At 38.1% G+C, this 13,988-nt stretch overlaps 1 protein-coding gene across 1 annotated transcript in view; it reads left to right on the top strand.

Moving 5' to 3' along the window:
- tp53i11b (tumor protein p53 inducible protein 11b) overlaps positions 1-13,988 on the top strand; it is a 38,560-nt gene that overhangs the window by 12,416 nt on the left and 12,156 nt on the right. Inside the window, exon 2 of the mRNA XM_056766902.1 lies at positions 13,689-13,827. The gene's annotated coding sequence lies outside the window, so the exon portion shown is untranslated. The remainder of the gene's footprint in view (positions 1-13,688; positions 13,828-13,988) is intronic.

Consider the following 13,988-nt stretch of genomic DNA (forward strand, 5'->3'; position numbering starts at 1 on the left):
ATTCCCTCTTATATTACAAAAGCTTGGGTTAAAATGTATGTCTTAATTCATCCTTTCTTTAAAATGGATTTAAATCCAGCTGAATAACCTTCAGTTTAGACCTCTGATTGATGGTGAAGGTGTACTCTATCAAGAGGCTGACATGTATAGGAGCGAAAGTCGTAACAGGAAGGAACATTGGAGACCGCAGTGACGTGACAGGCGCTTTTTCTGAAAATCCCATTTCAACCTTTTACAAAGCTGTTTTATAAAATAACTCTTTCATTTTCAGATGTCTTGAATTTCTTCTTAACCCTTTCCAGGACGTCATGTGATGGAAAAGCCTTTTTCTTGAGGATTTATTGACTTAGGAAAGCACTTGCATGTCTGCTTTTGTGCCTTCTGATTTTCACCTTTCGTGCAGGAATGTAGCTTTAAATGGGTTTTCTATTAAACGGAGTGAAGCACTGTAATGCTATTTGGCAATGTTCAGTTCAGTCAGTTTCATTTCATATGAGAAGAGCACATCTGTGGGAGGAAGCAGGGGTTTTATCAGACCCATTAGAAATTCTCATTCATGGTTCTGGATTTTTTTGAGTGCAATCTGCTTAATGCGTTGTTTTTTACTGCCTTTTCTAAAAAAAACAAGAGAAGCACAGCGTGAGAGGAACAACATGATTTAACTTAAGCACAATTTATGGTTCTGAATTGGGCCTACACCGTAGCCTACGCCTGACGCGCACCTCTCCAAAAATATAACAACACATCAACTCGATGCGGATCCTACGCGGACTGCAAGCTCTGTAATTGATCTCTTTAAACCCCTCCCTCAGGTCAAAAAAATCTGCAAAAGAGTCATGTTTACTCAAACGAATTTCGGAATGAATTATCCAAGTAAACTATTTGTGTCTCTGTATTTATCATCTCAAATCTGCAACAAAAGTGACTGTCTGACACAGAAGTAAAATTCGAGCTTTACTCTCGAACATGTTGAAATGTTAAAGTAACGTAGAAAAGTGATGTAGTTTTGAAAATAAGAAGACTGAATCCCACCCGCAAAAACTCAAAATGTCTATTCAAATAAAACTTAATATCTTGACATTAACTGGAAAAGTGTTGATCATTATAAAAATGGCCAAATAATAATAACTTGTTTTTTAGTTTTCAGGGCACATTTTGTCTCATTTTAAATTATTAGTCATCTTGGGGCCCCCTTGGAAGTCCGCTGGGCTCCCCCTTGTGGGGCACAGTCCCCCTGTTGATAAACCACTGCAGAGTCAGTTATGTTCAGGTCACTTCTGGTAAGGTATAACGAAGTACATCGGCTCCTTTTTGAAAAAAATGACCAGATACAGAGACATTGTGTAAGGGCATTGATACTGACAGCTAAAGACTTTCTGATTTTCCTAACAGTCTTGTTGCTATTTAACTCACAAAAGACACCGTGAGTAAAGAATAATAATTATTTTGATACATTTTTAAACACAGGTCTACAGAGACTTTGTTCTTCATCCTTCAATTCTTTTATCATGTTTATACACCAAACAAATCCTTTGAGGTGCTTCTACAGACAACTGTGAGAATACTTATTTTCACCTTGCAGAATGGCTTTATGTGTGCGTGTGAGAAGAGAGAGAGAGGGAAAGAGTGAGAAAATAGAGTTTGAAGTGTTGTTTGTATTGAACAATGAAAAACAGGCTGTAGGTACAAGTTCAGTAAAGGCCTGCAAAAACATTATTCCCTTGGGAAATATTGTTATTGGAAATGCTTTCAAACACTGGAATAGGTTTATTGTACTGTACTTTTCTTTCAGCATTCATCTCCATTTTGTTTTACTACGTGTCTACATCGGACGTGGTGCGATAACGACACGACAATAGAACGCATTACAACCAATTATAGTTTTACAATTTGTCCAAGCGACAATCCTATTAGAACAAGACGTGTGTTGCATCGCGCCGCATCCGGTGTAGACACGCTTTTAGGTTTTTAAACACCAGTAATTGTCAGAACAATAAAGAATATTATCATTGAAGTCATTTATATGTGAATAGTGTGTCTGTTGTACAGAAACTGATACGTAATACTGGCAGTTTGTTATATGCTTTGTGGCAGTAATATAGAGATTGATACCCATTATACAATGCTAAATGCAAGATTAGTTTACCATTGTGCACTGTCGAGCAAACCAAATGATGTCTACTCTGCTCTTTGTTGTAAGACTTCCCAAAATCTGGTAGTTTAGCAGTTTTTTGTTTTGCTGCCCTCCGCCATCGAAATGCTCCATTACATTTTGTTTTGCTGCCCTCCGCCATTGAAATGCTCGATTACTCGTATTTTGTGCATTTGTTTGTGTCACTTTGTCACGCTTGTGCCACGGCAATAAAGGCTGCGCAACTATGACGATAAATTTATAATCCCACCCACTTTGAAGTGGTTCTAAATTGCGTTGAAGAAGCAAACTGAGCCGAAATGAAGAGAGTTGTACAGAGTTATGCCAAACCTGACTTTACCATGCAGTGTAAAAGAGCCAATAAGTATCCTCCCTCAACCCAAAGGGCTGGGCCACAATTCGCAGTAATAACCCATCAATTATAAAGCTTTAGAGGTATGACATCACAGCTGAATAATTGATTATTTTATTAAAAATGAAGCAAACTGGATTAAGCAGTGAGGACAGGTGAAACGATATTAAGATGATTGTCATCTGCAGGGTTTCTTAAAGATAGGCTTTTATTTAATAAGATTTAATGCAATGTCCAGAATAAATTGTGGCAACAGATAAAACGAGAAATTCTTGTACTGTAAATGCAATGCAGTGTTAGATCAGGGAACAAGATTAAAATCAGGTCTTCTGTACGACTCAAATATTTAGCATGTTTTCCATTTTTCGGACCAAAGGCTGTGAATGCATGTTTGTGTTACACTGCAGGGGTCTAAATAGGATGTATTGTGAGTGTTTGCAGCTTTGTCAATATGGCGATCTTAGAACCTGAGTCCAAGTAGCCTGAAACTGTTCGCAGTGCCACATGAGACCAAATGTCAATCCTGCTGTCAGAAATAACACTATTAGTAATGGCTGAACAGAGCACCATAGAAGATCACCGAAGTGTAATGCTTTTTTTACAGCATGTTTTCTCACCACCACATCAGTCATTTTTTGCACAGTTCTTAATCACATTTCAAAAGAGCTGAAAATGTGCCACAAATTATTGCCACAGATTTATTTGATATGCCCCATCTGTACTTTTTGCGCTTGGTCTGTGTGGATCAAATGGGCAGCTTTGACTATTTTTTTCAGTATTCAGTGTTGTTTAAAATGCTCTATATACGGTATACTGTAGACAAAAATAGTTCAGTCTTTAAAGACACATACCAAGTACTGCATTATTTTCCACTGCAGTGCATTTAACTGATTTTAAATGAAGAGCATGTCATGTTTGAATGATCCCTGAAACATACTTGCCAGAGAAATCCAAGTTTAACATTCTTTGCAGCTGAACTCTTAAGAGTGCGAATCTATTTTAGCTCTCCTGCCTTTTTGCTCCATTAGTTTCCCAAGCCGTAAAAGTCATTAGGCTTTAAAGGTGCTCTTGTTTTCCATTTTCTTACCGGAAAGTTGAAAATTCCCATATTCATGTTTAATTCTCACAGGGTGTTAGAAAGAGCCATTGATTGGCACCTATTATACATCACCTGGTATTTAGGAAAGGCTTCAAGGAAAAGTGTAACATGAAAGGGGCCATCATTAAAAATACATGGATGCTAATTTTGGAGAATAATGAGACTCTGCCTTATAATGAGGCAACAGTGGCCAAAGACCTTGGACATGTGCCACATCCCTGATGAGATTTCCCCCCAACAGCAGCAAACGCAAGAATATTGTAGAGGCATGGAGCCTTATCTGTGATCGAAACAAAGCAGATGTCTTGTAATGATCTATAATAGAGCATTTAGCTCCTGATTATGAGTTTTCAGGTAGAGCAAACACATACTGCTTTATCAGATCCTGTTTGTGAAGAATCAGAGGTGCATGGCATCCAGATGGAGTGACAGCATGTGGCAAGAATGTATGGGGCTGGCTTGCATCATTGGTTAGTAATAACTGCAATGTTGTTCCCCGATGCGTCCACAGGTGCACAAGAAATCCATGTAATGCTACTTTGGGAATGTGTGGTACAGGAAGTGTTGTTGTCTTAAGGATGGTCTTTAATTTCTTTGAATACAATAATGTCTGTTTTTGTTCAGTGCTGTCCAGTGTCATATGTTGTTAACTTCAGTAGAAGAGTAACATTCCTCGATCCGACATACGCTGGGATGGACAAGATGTTTGAGTGGCTTTTTCTTCACACTTTCATCACATTAGCACGAACAGAGGCCTAATGAGCTGTCAGCAAGCTGCTGCCGCTCAGGGGGCCGAACTCTTCTCAACGTCTATGAAGACACGATCTCTGCGTGCTTGTGTATCCACGCATTTGGCGAAGGATAAAATGGCTTGCGACAGGCTATTCTTATTATGGCACCACATCCGATTCTAAACAAAACAAAATCATCTCTCTGCAAATGTTTTTATTTCAAGGCCATCTGTCTCATGCTTGAAGCCTGAAAGACATGAGCTCTGCTGCGGAATTCATCTTTTAACCACGCATGCTCTGTGAACAAAACCGTTTCATATATAACCTCAATAAGCGAGATCCTTTAATCTCCGGAATCCATTTTTGTGTAAACTGCGGCCTGTCGCGTGGGAGTTCAACGGTCAAAGATGTCTTGATGGTTCTCTGTGAGATAGAGGGAGGTTTCCTGCCCGCAGTGCTATGAATCATAAGGTGTCTGTGTTTATAATGATATAAAGGGCGGTTAAGTAGGGTGGAAGCTTTTTTGTAGGCATGATTATTAGGGATGAGTCAGAATGGTTGAATAGTCTGATAACTGTGGTTAAATATTTTGCAATAAGGTTGTATTTGTTAGTTCGTGTCCGCTTATGCATTAACCAATGAAAAATCACGTTACTGTTAACATAAGTTAATACACAATGAACAAACGTAAATAACTGTATCAGTTGGCATTGATCAATTGACAGTTAATGCATTAACAAATAAAACCTTGTAAATTGCTACCTTTACTTTTTATATCTTTAGTTTTACCTAAGTATGAAAATGCTGTCATCATCATCTACCTCAGATTCTTCCAAACTTGTATAAATGTCTTTGTTCTGCTATACACAAAGGAAGATATTTGGAAGAATGTCAGTAACCAAAAAGATCTCATGCCCCATTGACTCCCTTTGTATTTTCCCTACTATGGCAGTAATTTGGGGATGAGATCTGTTTGGTTACTGACATTCTTCAAAATATATTCCTTTGTGTTCAACAGAGCAAAGAAATGTATACAGGTTTAGAACAACCTTAGGGTAACCTGATGTAATCACAGTCTTTATGTATTCAGAGATCTTTATGCTCCCTTATTACACGGTTCATTTGAATGCTTGATTCTGATTGGCCAATCGCGAGATTCCAAGGGTTGTTATTTTCACATACACCCTGTAAACCATGATGCTGCAAATCATTTTGAGAGGGGCAGTTTAATATGACTTTTAATAACATATATTATATTTACAAATGATTAAACCAATTTGCCTGTTTGTGACGTTTGAAGGTCATTTCTTACTTTAAAACCGAAACTAAACGACTTTTCCTCACGGAAGTTCTGCATTCGGTAAAAATGAGCTAATCAAATATTTCAAATTCATATTTTATGTCCAGTTTTTTTTCTCATGTGGCGAGTAGCCGTGTAATAAGCGGGATAACGTACAAGCAGCCAGCTGTTATCGTGAAAAGCCCTTCGGTTCGATACAAGACCATCTGCTTCACGTCGGCTCCTGATGACACTGTCGGGGCTTATTTCTGCGATAACAACCGGATGCCTGTACATTATCCCTTACTTTAGGCTCACGTTATAGACTGCCAAAAATAAGAAATCGATACAAATACTAATTTGTCCCTTGTGCAATCCGGTTGCTAAATGGTTGAAATTTAATTATTTTATCCCAATATGTTTTGGATTGTGTTTTGTGGGATTGTATTGTATGAGTCTGTTGTAAAAAAAGTCAAAATGCCCGCAAGGGATCTTAATAAAGCTTGGACTTGAAGTAAATGATTGCAGAATTTCCATTTTTGGGTGAACTATCCCTAAAGGGATTGTTTAAGAGCTGGAACTTCTCAGGTTTAGCATGCAAACATCGGAAACATGCTGAAAGTTTCTCTGAGAAGTTGCGTCTCTAAATTTATCCCCTGTCAATCCTCCGCCACTTCAACCATCAAAACACACAGCTTGTGTCACAAATCCACTGCCTCACACAATACATTGACATACAGTTTCAAATGGATTTTGATTTAGCACTATTCAAAGTCTAATATATATTTAACAGAAAGACATGTTTGTGTGTTCACTTGTGTATTTCACCTCCTGTTCTGTTTTCGTTTGTGAAGATGCTGTCACAGTTTGTTTCGTGAATCGAATGCTGTATTGTTTGACTGCTATCCATCAATTATCTGATAATATTTCAAATGTCACTGTGATATTCTGGCAGAGACCTGACTAATGTCAGCGTTCACCGAGAATGAGTGAATCTTTTGTTTTCGTCTGTGAAGCCGCACACTGTTCTGAATATTTTAAGCCCAGGTGCTGACAGGCTGTCCTTTTATGACATCTCGGTGTAGATTGCTGATGTTCCACGTTTGTACTTCTTTGACACCACCTAATGTCACCGTGTCTCTAGGGACTTAGGACTGTCGATTTAACCAAACCAAAGCTTCTGTATTTTTTATCAGCCATAGTGGAGATAACTAATGTCTGTCGATGATCTTACACAAGACCTGTTGACTGACCGCGGAGGTTCTGCTGGATTTGTAAGCATGTGAGAACCGTACACGTTGTGCTTGATGCAGATCAGCGTTGTATCAGTTTAATAAGCGGTGCCTGGAATGAGGGGTGAAAACAACACAATGACTTCCACTGGGAGTGAGAAATGAATCAGTGCACATGACTGATAAAGAAGGGCTTGTGCGAAATGTGACAGATGGTACTGAGGGATTCTTATCGGCTACTAGATTAACATAATATGAATTTGATACTTTATTTTGTACAAAAATGCAATATGACATAACTTTTTGTTGGGCCATTGCTGTGTCAGTCAATCATTTACATTAGACTTTCAACTCTTTATCAAAAAAAATAAGACCGGGTTGCATAACAAAGAAGGGGTTTGTATTGAAATTCTCACTGTCTGACTCTAGGGAGATACACTGATACACTTAAAGGCAGAATGCATCATAAGTTAAGGTGCTAACTTTAGCCTGCTAGCACAGAAATCATGATCCCACCCTCAATGCGAATCGTCAACCGAAAGCCACACCTCCTCCAAAACACACGAACGCGCACAGACATTCACCGGTGAGAAAACATTGCACTACGAAGTGAATAACATTACTCCAGTATTGAACCTAAGCAATCGTTTTATGTCGGAGTTTGATGTAGCAATTTGTCGCTTGTGTCACATGTGTCGCTGTGTTATAAAGTTCCGCCGGCAAGTTAGGTGTTGCTGCTTCTCCACCATTCTCCCCACATTGACATAGCGGACGTGAGCACGCTGTTGACGTATGATGTCTTGCGTGAACTGGGTGCGCAGTGGGATGCAAAATACGTTGGCTGAAAATGTACACAGGACCAGTCTCAACCAATGGCTCTTGTCAAAACGTTCGGCCAGAATGTTTTTATTGGTGGAATGTCTTTTGGTCCTACACCTTTAACAGACGATATACAATTATAATAAAATATTTGAGCACTATACTTCTTGGTTCCAATCAGGATGTGAAGAGATTTACAACCAGCACGACAAAAATTGTTTCTGAACAACATGATGCATTCTGCCTTTAAGTAACAAACACACAAAATTAAACACCCTCCTATCAATAAAATCCAGGCACGAGTGGCTGCAGGAGACTCACTTGAGATGCATGTTAATACCAGCTGTAAATGGCAGCGCGTCCCAACTGAACACTTGTGATCCTATCACAAGCGCTGGATGTTAATCCGTGGCGTGAGAGAATACATGGACATCATGGGAAAACTAATCCATTTTCAAAAGAAAGAAAGGGTTACCAAATGCATTCACTAGACACCTGGAAACAACACATTCATTTTACATTATCTTTTTAGAGCCTCATGCATTTGATAGAATCATTTTCACATTTCCACTGAAATGCAAACACTACATTTCATTAAGCCTCTCAGATGTGTTTCTATGTAAATAGAGGGGGTGCTTTGGTGCATCAGAGCTCTGGTGAGGGAGCGTGCGTCTCATCTGGGCGCATAAACAGAATGGTTTACTTTTTTCGCCTGTCACTCACAGGTAGCTCATGTAAGGCTGTGAATAGACAGAAGTGCGGGAAACCTCATGCCCAAAGCGATAGAAAAACCCATCACACACGTCCCGATGAGCGCAGTGCGGGTCACAGTCAGGTGAATGCAATTGGCTTTCAGTTTATCTTTGCTTATGTTGTCTTCATGGCTTTTCCACATGATATGAGTGCATGTGTGTAACCAGTGCAATGACCTGTTGTGAAATTTGTGCAGCGAATGTTTGTTACAAACTACATTTGTGGATTTTATTGCTGTGATTCTGTAATAAGAATCGAGAGAAAAAGGTTGTTTGTATGTTAGCCTTGTGCAGGTCATTTCCACACCCTTATAAATGGCAAAGCTTTAATGGTGGGTGTGTTTTTTTTCTGTTTAAATACTTTCTTTTGTCTGAGCATAATGCGAAGGGTCAACTAAGAGAGATCTATAAATAGCTATAAATTCCCATCAAGGCGTGATGCATTTCAAATTTTATTGTTGCTCTTGCTCTATTGTTGCTCCTTCTTATAGAATTTTACTTCAGTCGTATCGGTTCGAATAAAACGTGTGGTTATAAGAAACATGACCATGCATGTATATCATATTTAATTGAGGTAGATTACAATCTATAAAGCAACATTCATATAATGGAGCTAACATAAACAAAACTAAAACAAATGAGAGTCACCAAAGCCTGGCACACTTGCATTCTAGACAGATTTATTACTTTTAGTGGCTTTAGTTTATTTTCAGTGACGGTGAAAGTATAAAATATGTTTACCTCAAAAAATACATTGAATACTCCTGGGGTATATAGTCCATGTATCGGTGCACTTTGGAAACAGGATAAAAAACATTACTCCAAAGCAATCGAAAGTGTTTTAAAAGTTAAGAAGCAATAAACTATGTTTGTTTGACACAGTTGTTTAATGTACACAAATCATGTCATACATCTTTCAAAATTGCAGCTCATTTGTTTGAATCCTCTGGTGGATGTTTAACCAAGTTTATTTATATTTCATCAAGCAGTCCATCTGACAGAAGCTAGAAGAGGAAATGTGTGAGAAGTTTCTTCCATCACTGAGAGATATTCAGGCCCTGTGGCAGTAACCATACAAGGAACTTTTCAGGGACAATATCAAGATTTGTGAAGCTCCAATTCTGTTACATCAGATTTTCCTGTACTGTTATTCAGTGAGCTCAGTGGCTATTTGCCTTATTTTCCAGTTGAAACAAAAGAACAAGGGGAGTCTTTGCTCTGTGTTTAAAGTAAACTGTCATAGCTTGTCTGCGTCTTTTAGACTTATTTGTCCTTTTTTCAGAGTGCTCTCTGTCTTTGACGAGTGAGTAAAATGGCAGATGCAATAACTGAGAGCAGCACATGAGATAAGGATTTGATATGGATCTGTAGCAGCAGGCAGAGTTTTACATGGAAAGTCAATCTTATTTGTTGTTTTTTTGAAGGCGAACAGTTTTATATTCTTCAAAATCAAATAAAAACTATGTAAACAGGCATACGGCGGTTTAAGGTCTCATGTAGGATGTGTTCCTCAAACAATATCCTTGATGATCTAAGAAGAACATGCAACGCTATCAATTTATACGATTTTAGGATTAGGTTTTGTTTGTGTTTCGCTCTTTGTTTTGATTTTTGAAGTAGGTCACGTTAAGGGTTAAGCAAAGGGTTTTGACAGGAATACTGTTCCAGGATCCATGTAAAGTGTCTCAGGCTCTTAAAACAGAAGATGAGCTGCTTTTGTTTGCTTTACCGAAAGTCTTCTTGTCATTACTGACGTTCTGACTAATACTTGTAATCTTAAAATCATTCAAGCCATAATGGTAACGGAGAAGAAAAACTCATCAAGCCATGAAAGAGATGCATTTGAAAGACTAAACGCATCAGTTGCACGACCATGACAGATGCTTTCTAAGCGTAAAAGCTCAGTGCTACGTTTCAGCCTTACAGACTAATGGATCAGAAACATCACATCTGTTTAATAAAACATGCTGATTTCATTATACGTTGTATTAAACACACTTTGGATAAGAAGTTGTTCTTTAAGATGATCATTGGTGACATAAACCATTGAATTTCTACAAAGTCTTATTTGTTGTGTGCTGCTTATCGAGTTAGCCAAGTTTGAATGATTTCTATTCTTCAAAGGGATTATTATTGAATGCAAATCCAGAGCTGACACAATGGCATGTGTTGACGCTTAAAAGCTTACCTTCAGGTAAACAAGGATTCTGTTTTAAATCTGAATAATGACTGTCAGTTATTTGAGTCATTGAGCATGATAATTCGTTTTTCTCACATTACTTTGTCGCTCTTATACAGTTACAGTACACTAAATGTATATATGCTCTTCTTTTCAGCAAGACTTAATCATTTTTTCCATTGCTTTTACAAGTGATCATTTATAAATATTTAATACATTAGAATGTTATAGGTTGTTACATCTTAGGGTAAATATTTTAAAAAGTATGTTGATGCTGCCCCTTTTATACATTCAAAAAGTAAATGTAGATGGAAGCTTTTATTTCTAAATGTTATGTTTTATTGAGGACAGAAAGTCATACTTTTATGACTTTGGAAATGAGATTAAGCTAATAACGCTACAATGTAATTTCTGGGTGTATCCCTATAAGGAGGCATTTCATGGGCAGTACTGTGACTGGTGCTGTGACAGGTGGTTGAGGTGTTTGTTGTGTGAAGTAAGGTAATGAGGCCTTTTACAGGGCAGAGCGGGGTTAGATCACATTGCTTAGCAACACTACAAAGGGAGTCACAGACTGACGGCTCCTGCTCTCCATCACTATACTTCACACCACATCAGCCAACCCTAGGTGTCAAATCAAGTTAAGGTTAACGGGTGAAACCGATCTGATGGGCACATTCTTCTGTTATTGCATTATATTCCTGTACTGACTGATGACAAAAATGCTAAAAATAGAACTATAGAATTATAGAAATAATGTTAAGTTTATAATACTTTATAAGGCTCACACATTAATCTGCAACATTATGACAACATCTCCCCTTCAATTCTGGAACCAACAGTGAAATATTTAAATAAACTTTAATGAAGGACGCAAATAAAACACAATGTATTCCATACTAATAACATTTTTAGGTAACACATTATTATTATGATATTATGAACCCATAGGCACTTGCCTAATCGTGTCAACAATCTTTATAGCTTTAAACAGAAAGTCCTTCCTGAATTGCTGGCAGCAAACTGAGTGAAAAATTATTGTAGGAATTTCATGCTTCCACAAGGAAACCAAAATGGTTTTTGGACGCAAACTGATATTCACATTAAGTGTTTTAGAGAGCGAGAGTGTACTTCTTTAAACAACACAGGAAGTGCTTTAGATTCAAATGACATGAAACTGTCAGAGTAATAAATCTCAGCCCTGTGGAAACAGTTTTTTGGTTGTTGTATATATATATATCTATATATATAATTACGCGTAGAGGTATATTTAAGTTAAAAATTATTTCATCATATACTGTGAAAGAATAAGAAAAACTGACGTAGACTAAAGCTCGAGCTGCAAGGTTTCTCTGAATAACAGCGCTTTCACAGCCGGCTAGCGAGAACTCTGCAAACTGTGTGTCTGTATAAAAGGTGTTTTATTGTGTATGAACTGTCTTTGAGAACTGTGCACTTGGAATTGGTTGTGACGGTAGACTGCGTCACATGGGGTTGCCTGGAGTAACTTAAGCGACGACAGGTGGTAAAGGAAAGGTTAGGCGGAAATCCATAATAAGGACATGGACTTGGGTGTGTTTTGTGCAAGTGACTAAACTTGGCGGCCGCTCATTTAGAACTGTCTATGACAGCTAATAGCCAACCAAATGTGCTCTTCGTACGTTCCACCCGAGGTGTACGTCTGTGCGGGAAATGGTGCGATTTTAATCAGGCTAAATCATCATTGATATTATTTTAGACTGACTCAGGCAAGCAATTCTTTGTAACATCAGTTGTCTCATTGATGCTGATGATCATTACTTGACTGGCAGTTTTAATAACATTTGTCATTATTTATAATAAGAATTTGCACTTCAGATGTCTGTTTCAGCACCTGATTTAAAGAATAACAAACTACCACTACATTATAAATACCCATTAACACTTTTTTTGAGAGCATCCCAACACGCTGTCTATAAAGAAATGTTTTTGTTTTTCATCCTTCGGCTTGCAGCTCGATTTCATTGATTCCTTCTCACAAGCACATGCAATGGTTTCACTGCAGATATAATGCGTTGCTTTAAAAGATTTGTCCTCATAGACACACCACTCGGGCTGAAGTCAGCTCTTTGGAAGTCTTCGTGGAAACACAGACTCGTGCTGATGTGATGTCTCTAAAGATTTTGATAATAAGTCTCTAATGATTTTAATAATAAAGATTTTTGTGTCTTATTCATGCTTTGCTTATTCAGTCCGTCCATCATCAGCTATACAATTCCCTATAACCACACATAAAATGTCTTCACATGGAGCGGAGCATTCAACACAAAACTGGCTTCTAAAAAGTCACTTGATTGTAAGATATGTAACTTGCTTCAAAGGTCTGATTTGACTGCTAGAAGGGTAACAATGGGGTGAGCTGTCAATTGTACAAAGCCTCATCACGGAATATATACTTTCAATAATGAGGGAGGGTGCCAAAAGCGCAATCTGTGGGGTTGCTAGGCAACTGCATCAGCATCACACCAGCACCAGCTAGATGTCAAGAAACGCATTGAAACTCACTATTGAAAGACATTGCTTTGCTGCTGGATGTTAAATGGAGAATGTTGATTGATGGATGCCCCACTGCCTTCCTCTTACATGTAATGATGATGTCACGCCCTGTTTTTTTTTCACCGGTTAATAGTCATTGTCATCAGTTTAATTATTGAGAGTGCTGATGAAATTTTGCATTAGTATATATTATACTTATGTTTGAGTGTTTAGATTTAAGTGTTAAACTGATTTTGCTTTTTTAGCATGCAAATGGATAACTCCTAGGCATTATCAAAGATAATATCTGATCCATTGCATTACTATTCAGAGCATTTGAACTATATCCTATCCTTTTCAATGAGGTTTTTACCCTTGAATGGCTTAGTTTCATGTGTTGATTTTATAGTAGATTTGTTTCATCCCTCTTCAGCAAAGTGGACATGAGCTGGCACCAAATGATTGCAGTGTAGAAATTCATTCATGCATTTATTCATAATTCAATTTCTAATTTCCATTTTGAAAAGTCTAATGATAGTCTCAAATCCACCTCTGTTTTAATCCTTCTGGCTGTCTCAGATCCTGTTTTGATCAGGCGTGCTGGACCCTCAGACGCTTTTCATCCTCTTCCTCATCGATCGAGACACCAAACTCCTCTCTCCCTCTGCTGAGGGAGCACCTGCTGTCTGTACTTCTGCTGCCCGGCACATCAAAGCAGGTGATTTCAATACACACACTGAAAGACAATCACAATGTCCTTTTGCACTGACTGGGACTTTTATATTAGAATGAGTTATCATGTTCCAGCAGGCCAAATAGTGCATGACAGGAGACACTCCATGGCCTGCGTCAAAATGTCCTCTTTCTAGTAATACTACA

Source organism: Triplophysa dalaica, chromosome 14 (genome assembly GCF_015846415.1).
Source record: "Triplophysa dalaica isolate WHDGS20190420 chromosome 14, ASM1584641v1, whole genome shotgun sequence".
In the NCBI taxonomy this organism is placed as follows: Eukaryota; Metazoa; Chordata; class Actinopteri; order Cypriniformes; family Nemacheilidae; genus Triplophysa; species Triplophysa dalaica.